We start from the raw sequence: 16,428 nt of genomic DNA, 5'->3' as shown, positions 1-16,428 counted from the left end.
GAACAACATGGATCCTGACCAGACTGCGAGTATGCGCAGGCTGGTCTGGATCCATGCTGTTCGCAAAGCCACTAAGTTGGTATTCTCATGACACGGCTCATATATCCTCGCACATGTAAAAATGTATCACTCGCCATGTAGGAAAGTACCGGTGTTTTGGCTTACCATAACTATTGTGTAAGTACTTACCAGCTATTACCTGCGAACATATTACTTAATACGTGCGCAGATGCAATCTTTATATCAATACGCGCAGGTATTAGATGGTATGTGAGCACGAAACAAATAAAAACATAAACAGGTAATAAAAATATTTATGCCACATCTGTGCTACTAATCCCCAACAATAACAAGGTTCCCGCTGAAACGCGAGGACGATTCTATTTCATGATAACCGATGAAATACCAATCCATAATGCTTACACATTAATTTCTAAGTAAATATTAGTATTTCTTTCATCTTAAATATACTATGATTATATGGAAACAGAGCTCAGTCGGGTAAAACGCAGATAACAATTGAATATAAGCAAATCATTTTGTGGGTTCGAATCTTCGTGAGGTTTTTTTTCAATTTTTGTCTTTATGTCTTTTTTTTTCTTTTCGTTTTCATTTTTGTTTCCGTATTTTTGTTTTTTTTCTTTGATGGTTTGTATTTGTATGTATGCCTTTATATAACACAACAGTATGTTTATTATTGCATGGCTTTAATGCATGCATTTAGTCAATATCATCTTTGATATAATGTTAAACTTTTCTGATCTGCCATATCGGCTTAAGATACTTCTCTGTTGTGTTGACACATGGTCGTTACTAAAACACGGAATGAAACGGAACGGAACGGAATGGAACGGAACAAATCTGATAGATACAATCTAAAACACGGAACAGACGGAACATTAAAAAGGAGAGAATTCACGGAACAACCAATCCAGGGAACATTTACGGAACAAACTATTATTGGAACAGAAGCTATATGAAACATAAAAACGGAACATTAAAAAGGAGAGAATTCACGGAACAACCAATCCACGGAACATTTACGGAACAACCTATTATTTGAACAGAAGCTATATGAAACATACATGGAATAGAAAAAAAAATCATGGCACACAATCGAGATTTAAAGACAAGTTTTTAATTGTCATATGCTTTTGTTATTTCATTAATGTATATATGATAAATTTATATTCAATAAAATTTAAGATTTTGATTTACATTCTGGGCATGCCATACAAATGCCAACGAAGCATGTATACTCCTATCCCCTAAGTCCACGCATTCTGGATGATACTCATTTGAGCATTCATCGCAATAAACATACAAACTATGAGTGTCTGGCATTTTGCACACGCAATACAAGGGCAGATCTATTACTTTACTTATGTAATAGTAGGACTTCAGATATTTTGGAGATTTTCTAGGAAGTGGTTTACGCGATCCTTGATTGCTCCAACTGAAAAGTAACAGAGTAGCTTGTGTCAGCAATTTTAAACGAAAAACTTGGGTATCATCGTTAACAAAACAAGATTTGAAAATGAAACACATTTATGAGTATTAACAAAATCTTACCTATGTCCATCCGCTGTCCAGTCAGTTGACTTCAAAGGTTCAGCTTTGTAAACATAAATATTACCGCCTGATGGTCGAAATGGTATCTCACTGACGGTGTCTTTGCTTCTCAGCAATGTTAAGATCTCGTTCAAACACAAAGGGGCTTGTTTGAATAGTTTTTCATCATCTGGTATCATGGCTTACGTCATGTTGGCGACTCTGCCTATCAACTGACGTTGCTACGGAACGACGCCACGTCTTAATTGTTACAATTTACGTTATGACGTACACTTTTTATTTCTTCTAAATAGCGATTCTTAAATCTATTCCATAAATAATTGTTCCGTAATTTACTGTTCCGTAACAGTTACTGAAAATAGAAGTGTTCCGTGTTCCGTTTTTTCAATTCCTGTTCAGTCTAAAATATACAGTTCCGTATGCAAAATATGTTCTATTTTTAGATTTTTCCTTTGGAAAATCCGTTTTCTTTTGGAAAATCCAAAAAAAAATATCTAAAAATAGCAGTGTTCCGTATTCTAACTACTGTTCCGCTGTTTTCTATTCGAAAAATAGAAATGTTCTGTATTTTCATCTATGTTCCATTTTAATTTATGTCCAGTATGACCATGTTTTTTATTATTTTAAACTTATTCCGTGATATACAGATCTTTATTTTGTTCCATCTAAAATTATTCCGTAATATATGTTCCGTCTTTTTATTTTCTGTTCCGTATTTTCTATTGTTCCATTCCATTCCATTCCGTGTTTTAGTAATGGTCTTGACACATAGTTTATGAAGGAATCTAAATGTTTATGAGAAATAAAAGTTTATTGTCGATGCTGAGTTTCGAACCCACACGGCAAAAGATCTGTTTAACATGGACTGTATGCTTTACCGCTGAGCTAACTAGCAATTGGTGCAAAATCTAGAAATATTTAGATTGTAACATGTTAGAAAAATGTTGAATTCCCTATGTTCTATTTTAATCTATTTATAGTCATGTTTGTAAATATCAAGTTATCGTTGGGGCATAGTACCGTAGGTAGTTCTAGCCTCGCAGTGTATATGTGGTTCATTCGATGTGTATTATGTATACGTCATGAGCATAAACAACGCACAGATTTTGTTTTATGCAACCTTTTAAGTTAATCCTCCGGCAATGAACATGAAAAATATTAACTTAATTGTTGTTTACTGTAGCTGTATCTTCTCAATCTGTGTAGAATGTTTAACCTGACTTTTGAGTATGGAAAAGTGGATTCTAGTAAAGTGCAAAGCGGTCGTCTGCTTTTCATTATGCAACCTTGGCCTTTATTTATCATACAAACAATTTATAAATTCCTTCTCGCAAAATTTAATATTCAGTATCATTATTAGACAAGCTCATAGACTATAATATCTTTTTACATTTTATGACAATGTAGTGAATATATCCTATGTTCAATATCCTCTGTAAAATCTCTCAAACAGACTGGCTTTTGTCTCTATGGAATTAAATTCGAAAAAAAGGGGAATGTAGAAATATATATATCATCAGTCTAGTGGCTAGTCTATATCATTTTAAGAACATAAAACGAGATATCGTCTTGCGCGTATGAAAATATCATTACTTTGGTATATCCCGGGCGGCCTTGTAAAACGTATAAGCGTCTGAAGGCCATTTAACGCTTCCATAGAATCAACTGGATATTTCCCTTAATATATTTTCCAAGTGCATGTATATTAATTCTTACTGATTTTAAAATACTAGATATAGCGTGAAATGTTTATTTTTTATTTAAAAAGATGAGCTCCGCCACGTGATATATGAGCGGTGCCATGAGAAAATCAACATAGTGGCTTTGCGAGCAGCATGGATCCGGACCAGCCTGCACATCCGCGCAGTCTGGTCAGGATCCACGCTGTTCGCTTTTAAAGCCTATTGCAATGAGAGAAACCATTAGTGAACAGCATGGATCCTGACCAGACTGCGGGAATGTTCCATGCTGGTCGAAAAGCCACTGTGTTGGTTTCCTCATGGCGCGGCTCATTTGTTTTAGAATATTTCTGAAATATGTAGGTATGCAGCGCTCAAATTATAAACTATCTGACATCAGAGGTATATGCTAACACTTTTAGACAATATCAGAAAAGATCTTCGGAATGATTTGATGAAGTTTGTGTTATTTCCGAGTGCAAACATTTTTTCGTAGATGAAAAGCTGGCATGTCTTATTAAAGCCCAGGTATTTTCAAATCGTTAGAAGAAAATGAACATTGACCCCATATTAGCAAATAAAAAGGAAGTCCACGCTGATACATTTAGACGGCGTAGTTCCGAGTTTAACCTATGTACTTTCATTTTCACTGCTTCCGCGAAAAGCTGAAGGTCGTCTGACGTCATTTCTTGTGTTGTCAAAGATGTATGTATACCTGGCGAGATTGTTTTAAAATAATGTCGGTCGTCCTTGGGATAAAAGCCGTGAATATTGGAGGGGGTTGTATTGTAACATTATACTGTTATTAAAACTTGTTTACAACAATAACCTCCAAATGTCAAATAATTAAAAAATTCAAAACACTGAAAGTGGCCTTTTATACACCAAACTTATAAAAAATACTGTAATCCGATTTTATCAAAAATATGCAACCGCTGAAATTGAAATACAACAAAATGGGATGAAGTCAAATTGTCATGTTTATAAATAGTCAGATTCTTTGCAAGGAAAATACGAATAAATGAAATTGCTCTTTGTTTCATATAGAATTCTGCTACTTCAGATCCAGTTTTTTTTTTGGTTTAACGTTGCACCGACACATGATAGGTCATATGGCGACTTGAGATCCAATTTGATACAGTTTGTAGGAAGACCTATTTTCAACAAAACATCGATCAAAGCATTTGCTACAAGAAAAACGAAAGGAAAACGGGTAGTGAGTAATACGCAGTGAAAAAGTCAGGTATCTTCATGTTGCGCTGTCCGCAGAATAAAAGCCTTTTTGTTTTCAAACAAACAACCGGAACGTATGCAAAGGGTCTTATTTTATTTAAAATACATTGGATTTCCACGAGTGAAATAATGCCCATTTGGCTCCCGGTTTACGCACCAATGCGCTAAAAATGGAACAAATATGATCTATATGTATCATAAGGGTCTACTTCCGAACTACACCACGGAAGTATATTTTGACCGAATTACTTCTTTATAGCCTGCTGGAAATAGGGGGCATTTATGTTTCATGCTAGTCTGGCTACCGGCTAGATAACCATCTTTTTTAGAAAAGATTCTGTTGAATATTCTGACTTCATCAGTCTTGTCTCTGATTATCTAGCGTTTTTGAGAAGAAAAGGGACATAATTATAAAAAATTTGAGCAAACTCAGGAGTTATCTCCTGTGAACAAAACACAGGGTCTGAAAACAAACTGTAGTTTCATACAAGCATTTTCGTGGAAAAAACTGAACGCGCCTTTCTTGTCAGTCGTTTCATAATAATTTAACAAACGTGTAAGTGTTTTTAATAATTCATATTTATGTTATAGAAACGTTTTCGAATTTAGTCCAGTCAGGTGTACACGAGTCATCGAACTGCTGCGTGCACCTAATGTTCTCACGCTTCCTGTGTATTATCTGCGTAATAAAGAAAATACCATAACCCTCCGTAGTTAATACATTATGCTTTTTTTTTCTTTTTCCCATTTGTTTAAGCATGTCCGACAGAAAGGCAATAATAAGATAGATTTATGGCCGCCGATCTATCGCTATCAAATTAGGGGCATGCAATGTTCACGACACTTAATTGACGCAACTTGACGGAGATGGTACGAGTCTAAAATGTGGTGGAATGGACCTGTCATGAAGTATTAAAAAACACTTCAAAACTCTAATTCATGATGAAGCATATGTCTCCAGAATAATTCTGAAAAGAATTCATCCTCAAAATGTTCCCGTTATGTCAGTTACTTGCACGAAACGAGCTTAATGATGTTAAGGTATCCAAGACACTGTCCGAGGTACCAAAAAGTTGCAATTATCAAATAAAACACAGATATGTATAACTTCATTATATTAGATTCATCTATTATATCACAAATGTAAATAATATTCTTAACAATTAATTTAAAATATCATGTACACATTTATATACATGTATCCTCTTGATAAATTTGCACAAAACATACAGAATTTACATTATGGTGGTTTTGTCGTTGTTGTTATTGTTGTTTTTCGCTCAAATTGAGAAAATCTTAAGTTTTCAAACCCACAAATATTTTAAGAAAATTAGGCAAACGAAAAGGAGAATCCATATGCCGAGTCCAGGTTTTGTGTTATATTTCCGGTTAAATGACGTCATGCCTTTACTTCCGGTTTGTCAGACTTGTAGAATTTCCTATGTCAAAATAACTGTAGGTGAAACATTTTTTATTAATCTTGATAATCATTGTACTTATTGTATTATGCTGTTTTCTGAATTCGGATAACAGCAAAATCCAACTTCGATATCGGTCTATAAAATGATTTATCAATATTTTGTCAAGAAAATGTCAATGTATCAATTACGGAGCATTAAGTTCAGAATCCGCAGAATACCAGTTATAAATCGTATATGATAAATTAAATGGCAATATCGATGCCGTTTACAGAGATGTAAATGCTGACCGAGAGACTCAGTTCTGTTCTGGTCCGTTCTGTTCTGTTCTGTTCCGTTCTGTTCTAGTTAAATATCCATTAAATAATAGAAGGTATTTCATCAGCAAAGGGGAGAATTTCCAAACAATATATCAGATCATGATTTAGAATGTCCAACGACCGACACAAATGTTAGATTGGGTTCCTTTGGCTTTAAACTGTTGTTTTCTATTGAATAACACGTATATGAAGCAAAATGCCGTGCTGTATTCTGGTTTACCGCAAGGAGACGTATATTTCTATTCGATCTGAAATATAAATTATTTAATTCGAACACGTATACAAATACTAATGAAATCATCTAGCAAAATTTCTCTATTAAAACACACAAACTCACAAACACACACATTTTTGTGCGCACACGCACTGTCGCACACACGTGCAACGCACATACATATATATGATTATTTTGTGGAATACAATTATTATTCATCAAGTGAGTTTATGACACAGACATGTACCTTTTTGTGTTCCAATAGTATTTGTCAACAAGTAGGATTAATATTAAATATGGTATTTGTATGCAAACAAATGCAATGTTAATTTGTAAAAGTTCATTCTTTAAATACATCTGAAACATGATGAAGACGTTCTCATTTTACAAGCAGGTAGCTCTACACGTTTGATAAACCGGAAGTAATGTTTAAAATACGATTAATCAGGAAAACGTGGAATAAAGCAGGGTCGGATACAGGATTTGATGTCAGAGGGGACGTAAATTATTTGTAGTGTAGAGCAACTAGGGGGGTCTGGGGTCTTGCTCCCCCTAAAAATTTTGAAAACAATTGCCTCATCTTGTGCATTCTGTGTGTTCTTAGGTACTTTACTGGTATTCACAAATTACAGGTTTTGTGACAAAATCAATACAAATAACATATTAATTAAAGTAATGTTTTATGAATTTTCAGACTAATTCTTTTGTAAGTATCTCGGAATTTCTTAGCCACATTTCTGAAGATTTTTATGGGGAGGGTTCACCTAGGACTATTTTGGTTTAAAATGTGCAAGCAGAGCGAGCGAGAAAACAATGCATTTTTTTCACCCAGAACAAAAGACAAATTACCTATGCGACAGAGAAAAGAAATACATATGAGCCGCACCATGAGAAACCCAACCTAGTGCGTTTGCGACCTGCATGGATCAAGACCAGCCTGCGCATCCGTACAGTCTGGTAAGGATCCAAGCTGTTCGCTTTCAAAGCCTATTGGAATAAAGAAATTGTTAGCGAACAGCACGGATCCTGACCAGACTGCAGATGCACAGGCTAGTCTGGATCAATGATGGTCGGAAACGCACAATGTTGGTTTTCTCATGACGCGGCTCATGTTTTATATTTCTAACACAGAACAGAAGACAAATTACGTATTCGAGTGTAGCAAGCAAGAAAAATGCAAATTTTTTCACCCAGAACAAAAGATAAATGATTTATGCGAGCAAAGCGAGCGTGAAAAAAATGCTTTTTTTATTTTCAGTTAGAACAAAAGACAAATAATGTACATGAACGTAGCGAGCGAGAAAAAAATGTATATTTTGCAGTAATTGTACCCAAACAAAAGACAAATTACGTATGCTCAGGCGATAAATCGGTAATTTCTTTATAAAATTTACGCACAAACTGATCTTAACAGGTGTATGAAATTGTCACACAAACAGACTGTCTAATCGTTCATCATTTCAAAATCTACACTTCTGAAACATTATCTGCAAGATAATTTCAGAAACTGAAAACAACGTTGGAAAGAGAATGTGTTTACTAATGTAACACAGATGAAGTATAAATGCATGCGTTGTACATAACTTTAAGAGCAGGCCTTTTCGAGAACCGAGCTTTGCGGTAACGCACATGGTGATGGATTATAAAAATATCCGCATGAAGCGATAAAGGCAAACCTATCGGCGAGTACTTTTTTCTCTGCGCATTCGGAAGAGAGGACGTCATTCTATTGCTCTAAATTATCACTCAAGTTTCACAATGATCATATTCTTCAGATAGATAAACTTTAGAAAGATACTGGAAATACTGGCCTTAATATTCAAAACGCCAGTATAACGTGGCGAATAGGAAATAACGTCACCATGACATCGGTTCTTTGGAAAATTTACAAATTATAGGAACAGAACAGAACAGAACATTTCATTTAGGATTTTAACTGTACAGTTTCTCATCCATAAACATAATCACTAATACAAATACAAGGTCAAAATATATAATAATATATAATATAATAGAGGATGATATATAAACAAATTGCATCCATGTTTATATACAAATCAGTATTCTAAATAACTACATTTGTATGTTTCTTAAAACATTTTCACGAACTAATAACGCTTTTTCAATATATCTACATAAATTGCATAAAATCTTTTTTCTTATTGCATGTTAACATTTCAACAAATTTAAACATAATGGGACTTTTTACATACTATTTCGGTAAAAGAGTCTTTCTTACAAATTATAGGGACAAGGGGCTAAAAACACGCAAATGCCACAAATCTGCGTTGATACAATTGCGAAAAACGTCATTAAAATCCAATTATGAGAATACTAGGGAAGTCTAGAGCGGAAGTAGTGCTTATGATTAGTACGTCATCTGACGACATTTTAAGAACACGTGCATTTATGTATACAATGATAACTGTCGGTAAGGTGTCTGCTTCTGATTACTTTAAAAACAAAAGCAACTATACATAAGTTCTAACTCAACAAAATACATTGTACTGGTTATGCTTAATTGCCCTTTAACTAAATATAGGTGTTCTGTAGCATTTCACACCTGATCGATAAAAGTGTCATACCACATAAGATTGATTTAAAAATCAACAGACTTATTTCTTTATCGTCCGTGTTATTATCATAGGAAGCATTTTGGAGTTGTTTGGACATTTCACAAGTCGGCTAAAGATAACCGCATGCACACAGAGATCTGAAAGAATAAAGGATAAATAAAAAATGTATCGTTTTGATAATGTGCTAAATATTAGTGTTCTGTAGCATTTTATACAAATATGTACCATATATTACATACTTCAGTCAATCTTACTGATTGTTCAAGTAGAGCTAGCAGCCGATAGTTTCTGTTTTGAATTTGACTCAAATTTTGAGCCGCTATATAATGTCATTTGAATGTTTTTCAGAAGTTTTACTGATAGCGAGCTCAAAGAATCGAGCTTTACGGTAACGCAAGTATAGATCTTTTTACAGAGACCTATTATCCAAGCAACGGGAGACAATTTTCTCGCATGTGCATTCTATGTAGGGCAAAAAGACTTGACCGCACAATATAAATTACGTTAGAGTTATATTGTATTTCAATCTATTCGATCAGTAATGAATTTATTTTATAGTAAATATCCACCACAAGACAAAGAAAATATCTTTGCAAAACCACACCTGGAATACTTTAACTAATGCTTATTATCATGGGTGGTTTTGGATTTATAAACTTGTTTTTCCGAAAATTTAGCAGCAATTTTGATCTCGACAAATTTAGTTTAAGAAAAAAAAAAGATATTTTCCATGAATTTATAAAGTAATTATGAAGTTTTTATTTTATTTCCTAACATGATCTCACAGAACTTACCACCTATGGTAATAAGCTTACATGATACTTTCAAAATACTTTACTTTCGAAGCTAAAAACAAAATATTCAATTAACGAAGTTCAGCCTTCGATTGTGTATCCTATTATACTCAAATGGGGATCAAATCATTCCGTTTTCAAAAGATATTTGTCATCTTAAAATTGTTATTTTTTATTTTTATTGATTGTTTGAATTCGAAAGTTTTTATTTGACAATATCAAAGTACTTCGGATGGTGAATGCAGCAGTTAGATTTAATAGAGAAGGGGCGGGTAGCGGAGAGGGTGTTCTACACTTGCATTCGTTATCTGTTGTTAACCCTTGCCCTGCCTAAATTTCCATAATGTTCTCTCCATCTTTCAATTTGGACAGTACAATTAACTGTTAAAAGGGGTGCTTACCAAAAAGATACTGACTGAATGGCGAACAGTGCCGATCATGATCAGACTGCACGGATGTGCAGGATGATCATGATTTACACTGGTCGCAAAGGCAGACTCAGTACGTCGTGTCCAGCATGATAAGGTTAAACGATGTTCTATTCTTTGCGGAATTCATAATTATTCTATTAATTTACGGTTAATGACTTCTGCGCACGATACATTTTCGATATGAAAATGATCCAGCATGTAAACATTAGAGATACAAAAATAAGAGATTTATATTAGGCTCCGCCACGTGATATGTATGCCGTACAATGAAAAAATCCACATAGTGGCTTTTCGACCAGCATGGCTCCAGACCACGCGGATGCGCAGGCTGGTCTGGATCCATGTTGGTCACAAAGCCACTATACTGGTTTTAGCATGGCGCGGCTCAATATTTTTAATCCGAGTGCGTTTTTTGCGACATTGTTGACCGAAGGCATTAAAGGCCTAGATTCACTACTATATAAGTGTCCCCACCCCCCAAATCCAATATACAACTCCCATCTTATCTGCTGCTTATGTAACCGTAACTGATTAGAGGGCAATTAGCACAGGAGGGACCCCAACTAGACCAAGAAGATGTGTGCAGTGGAGTTGAAAGAAATTAATTTTTTTTCAGTGAATGTGGAATGATAATAATATTAATTATTATTTTGATATTATATAGATCATAATAAGTATTACTTTAATGTTATAATAATGATAATAATAATAACAAAAATAATCATAATAATAATAAATATTATTATTGTTATTATTATTATTATTATTATATTACATAAAGGATGATTAAAGATACAGTAATAATATTGAAAATAATAATGATAATAATAAAACACAAGTATAGTGAAAACTTCAGGAGTTCTTTGTGCTGACAAACAATATTTATCTAATTGGAAACTGGGTTTCTTGTATTCATGTAATCAACATTATTTGAACTTAAAATTATTGTGTTCCATCTATACTGTATTTTTATTTTCTGTATGTTGCCAAAAGTGACTTTTTTCATGCTTTGCTTTGTAACTTTGAAATGCACATACTGTTTTCAATTTTTAGACAAATGTTATTTACAGTATTCTGCAAGCTTTAGATGAGTGAAAGTCACAATTTTCTGAAATATCACAATTCTCCAGACAGACTTTGAAAAAATAAAAGCTTGCATATTTCTTTAAGTAAATTTATCATTATTGTGAAAATAAGTTTCTGATTATCTTATTTTTGTGTTTGATCAACAAATATTTTTCTTTACATAGAAATGCCAAAAAAAACAACAAAACAAACTAGTATAACTTTAAAAGTTATCAATTATATATCAATTTAAGATAAATTACATTGTTTCCCCTTCTCACTTGTATGGTAAACTGACTCTCAAATCAACATTGACCCTTGTTAATTGGAACCATACTGTGATGATCATTAGCCCCCAACTGTGCTGGTGAAGACAGAAATCCCTTGGCCCACTGCCAAAATCTAGGCCTTTAAAGTATGTCACATCAAAGTCATATGCTTCAGTAAATTTTATGATCCGCTCTAATAAGAGGACACTCTCGAAATAAAGTTAAGGTCTTGATTACGTAATTGACCTGTGTTTTATCATTCAATTGCATAACAGTTACGTAATGATTTCCGGTATATTACTTAAAACAGTAACTTTAGTGACATTAAGCCGCAACCCCTATGTATGTAGAGGTCATTCAAGTCGGAAAAAATACATGCAACAACTATTCGAAGTTGTGGAAAAAGTAGATAAAATGAAAGAAAATATATGAATAGATTCTCGTGAACTCTTTTGAGTAGTGAATAGTTTCTTTGTTACATATAAATGACATGTATATTTTTTAGCTAAATCTGATTTCTTTGAGCTCGTTTTGAAACCTTTCTTATTTCATATTATTCACTCTAGACCAACGTACCACACGTTTATGGTACTTACCATAATTTAAAGACTTTGACCCTTGCAAGTCGCATATGTGTCCGGAAATTACGTTTACCATCTGTTTACTACACATTATCTTGTAGACGTGCCTTCACCGTCCCGACATCAGGCGTCTTTATGAACCGACATACCTGAAATGATCACAATTTATCGGGAACTTAAAAACATTCACTCACTGTTCGAATGTATAAAATTTATAAATTTTGTCAAAAAAAAGAAAAAAAAAAAAAAAGATGCACACTATCATTTGACTTTAGCGCCGTAGAAACCTGTTGTTCTTGTAGTAAGCCGTAAAATATGAATGTACCCATGTCCAAACTGAAGCAAACGTAAGAATTTACGATAACCAAAATGTGTTTGTTTATTTATTTTTGTGGATTCTCTTAATTGATACCGCCGAAATAATGAATAAATGACCCCAGAAACGCTACACGACATTGTTGCGTTACAATGCCGCCACAGACGCTCCGACGTTTATATTATGTTTATTAACCAAACAAAATTAAGCAGAATTTATAGATTTCATCTCGAAATCATGGAATCTGAGCATTAATTTTTCATTCATAATCTAACTTTTAACCGTTAAAACAGCAAATATTTCATTTAGCTTATAAAGAAAATGACATTGAAGCCGTCGAAAAACCCGTTACCATAATTATATAAAAATGTAGTTGTTTAAAAGTGAAAGAAAATGCGTTACAATGGAAACACCAGCCATGCTACATATGATAGAATTATCAAATTCGCAGACTTCGAAGAGTAAAACATAAGTCAGATGAGAAGTGTTACGCCAGGTGATTTGTGTTAAATATTAATATTTTTCATCTTTTTTCACTTTGAAATACCTTAGAGGGTTATGTACTTCAAACCTGGAAAAAGCTTTTACTTGAAGAGGCAAAGAAACATTTAATTACACGAAGTAAAATGAATTGCTATGATTCGATTATTATGAATCTACCATTTTGACAAGGTATAATTCATCTTTAGAAATATTTATACATGTAAATATACATGTATATCCATGGTGTATTTATAAATTATTCTTTTAAAGCAATAACGAATCAACTAAACATGTGCGGCGAAAGAAAAATAGCAGCTTTAAAAGTATCATTAAAGGAACACTTCAGACCCCAATTTCACGAAAAAAACCTAAGTAATTACTTAGCTAAGTGTGTTATCTGAAATGCTTGTTTTTGCATTTTATGCGTCTTCAATGTTGACTTTTTCATCTTTATCAGACCCGTACATGACTATTTCCTAGATCAAAACACAACAATTCTGAATTTTATAGAAAACGAAGTATAAAAATACAAGATATCGCGTGCAATGTTTATTTTTTATTTAAAAAAGTCACTTAAGTTCGTTATCTCGTGCTTAAATAGAAATATCGTATTTGCGTGAGTGAAATAAGTACTGCAGACAAGTACTACTAACCATAGTTTAATTTAGCTATAAATACATTAGTATATATAGAAAAAAATTCAACATTAGATAACAACAGTTTAAGCAATAGCATGCTCTTAAAATAACAGACTTAATTATGTAATTACTTAAGATTTTTTTGTGAAATTGGGGCCTGGTGAATGTTTTTCAGCATATTTATTTCTAAAAAGGTTGTGAAAATAATAGATATTTATTCGTGAAAATACAAGAAGAATGTAAAATTTCTGCAACTGGGCCGAATATTATGATACCGAACGCACAATCACATTTAACGGGTTAAAAAATAGCACAATAGATGATGAACTGTAAAACTAATGTTCAAGTTAAATATTATAAAATGTCTGTTCTGTACTTTTTTAACCCTGTTTCTCCGTTCTGGTTCGTTTATAAAGCTTCTCAAAATACAATAAATATGCAACAAACGATTAAAAACTACAAACCTGCATAAAGTCCTTAATCAGAGCCTGTATGTTCTCTCGCACTGATCCGATTTAAAGTGACTACATCATGACAGCGGGGCATTTATGACCTGATGCGCTTAATTGGGCAGATCCATTGCAATTCGGACTGGTGTTAGATAGGCTACAATATGGTGCTGAATATTTAAAGAGTGTGTATGGCATTTTTATTACATTGTTATGTCACATGACAGATAAGGTTTTAAAGTCCCTTGATACTCTTAAGTGTTACGGTATAAGGAATATTTGTTTGTTTCTTAATCAGCCTTAAATGGAAATATTTCTCACTGTGTGGACATCAGATGCAATATTTTCGCTAACACGCAAGTAAAGTGTGAAAGAAGTAAAAACATGTTCGAAATTCGATCGTTCTTATTTTCTTTTCTTGTGTTTTAATTTTTTTTATTTGATGACACAGCGTTATGCGCATTTAGTTTATACATAATTTATTTTTGGCCAGTTGAGTAAAGCAAGTTTTACAGACAGACAGACAGACAGACAGACAGAATATTTTATTGACGTAAACTGTACAGTTTTTTTGTCATAAATACAATATATACACATACATCAAAATATTGTCATGTGATTTTGTACAAATAACAAAAAGCGTAAGCATTTTTGAATGAAATAATTGACTTTACATGTAACATAGATTATCATGGAGGATGAGACTTATACATTTAACAACTATACATGGAAGTAGCGTCTGGATACGCAGAGCTAAAAGTTTACCACTATTTACAATAAAGATGTTCTAAGTATAAATGCATGATAAATGAAATTAAACCAATTTTTAATAACAACTTGTTTATCACTATTGAGAAGTTCAATAAATTTCATTACATTGGCCTTCTGTAATAATATGATTTTAAATATGTTTTTCTTATATTCTCATACAATGGGCACACTATAATAAAATGGTACTCGTCTTCTATATCCCTGTTCTGACAAAATATGCAGTAACGTAGATTTCTATCTATTCTATTTCTAGAGTAACGACCTGTTTCAACTGCTAATTTATGCGAGGATAGTCTTAACCTAGCTAAAGCACTCCTGTATTTAAACGGTAATAAATCTAAATATTTTTCAAATAAAAAACTAGTTTTAAAATTTTTGTACGTATCTAATGTTCCACAATCGTTCATACGTTGGCACCAATTCTGCTTAAAAGTATCTAATACACGTTCTTTAAAGGCTAGGTGGAACTTATCTAGGTCTACCAACGTTGGATTATTCCATACATAAGAAAAGCCAAAATTGTCTAAAAGACATTTCACCTGATAAGCCCAATTATTTCTATTAGTTTTACTACCAAGAAAAAATTCATACAATTTGACTAATAAAATATTTGAAGATGAAACAATTTTACCCCAGTACTTTATTATTCGTACATATCTATTTATATATAACGGGTAACGTCCTAGTTCTCCATACACACCTATATTGCTAGACGATGTTTTAACATTCAGTAAAGATTTGCAGAACTTAAGGTGAATACGTTCAATTTCTTTCGATTTTCCAAACCCCCATATTTCACAACCATAATTAAGAGTAGATCCAACAAAAGCATCAAATAACTGACATATAACACTGGGTTTTAAACTTAAACCTTTAATATTATTCATTAAAACATTTAAAGCTTTGAGCCCTTTACCAGCCAAGGTTTTTTGATTTAACACAAAAGTACCTGTATAATTAAAAACTATCCCAAGGTAATTAAAATTATCAACAATATCCAGCTCCTGATTATTGTAATGTCACTTTTCATTACTTTTATCTGGACCCCTCTTTCTAAAAACCATAATCTTTGTCTTTAGAGTATTTACTTCAAGTCCCCATTTGTTACAGTATGTACTTAAAAGTCTAGACTATTTTGCAAATCGACCACAGTATCTCCTAAAATGACCATGTCATCTGCAAACAACATAAGTATAAATGTGATATCATCTAAACTTAAGCCACTGTCAGGTTGTTGTTGTAAAAACAGTTCAAGATCATCAACAAATAATGAAAACAGCAAAGGAGACATTACCTCCCCTTGTTTTAATCCTACAGCACATTCAAAATACTCAGAATAGGAACTACAACCTTTAACACAAACCTTTACTTGTGAATACATATCCCTAACAATTCTTAGTAATTTTCCATCAATGCCTAATTCAAACAACTTTAGCCAAAGACCATTTAAATAAACAGAGTCAAACGCCCTTTTCATATCTACCATACAACAATACAAACGATTTTTTTCGTTTAAAATCTTCTGTAAAATAGCATTTAACACAAACGCAGCCTCAACAGTGGAACGACCCTTGCGAAATCCAAACTGCGCATCGCTCAAAATATCATTATTTTCTACC

The 16,428-nt window shown here is 33.1% G+C and overlaps 1 long non-coding RNA gene across 2 annotated transcripts; it reads right to left on the bottom strand.

Moving 5' to 3' along the window:
- Positions 1 to 5,582: 5,582 nt before the first annotated feature.
- LOC123566041 (uncharacterized) lies at positions 5,583 to 14,189 on the bottom strand. 2 transcript variants are annotated; one of them, XR_006689329.2, is made up of 4 exons: positions 14,054 to 14,189; positions 12,168 to 12,301; positions 9,000 to 9,149; positions 5,583 to 6,470 (listed from the first exon to the last, which is right to left on the bottom strand). It is a non-coding gene; the product is annotated as an uncharacterized LOC123566041 (long non-coding RNA). The 2 variants fall into 2 exon arrangements; XR_006689328.2 differs by having other exon boundaries at positions 9,022 to 9,149.
- Positions 14,190 to 16,428: the final 2,239 nt, after the last annotated feature.

Source organism: Mercenaria mercenaria, chromosome 8 (assembly GCF_021730395.1).
Source record: "Mercenaria mercenaria strain notata chromosome 8, MADL_Memer_1, whole genome shotgun sequence".
Classification (NCBI taxonomy): Eukaryota; Metazoa; Mollusca; class Bivalvia; order Venerida; family Veneridae; genus Mercenaria; species Mercenaria mercenaria.
Note: the sequence above shows the minus strand (reverse complement) of the source record. Positions and strands in the feature narration are given on the sequence as shown.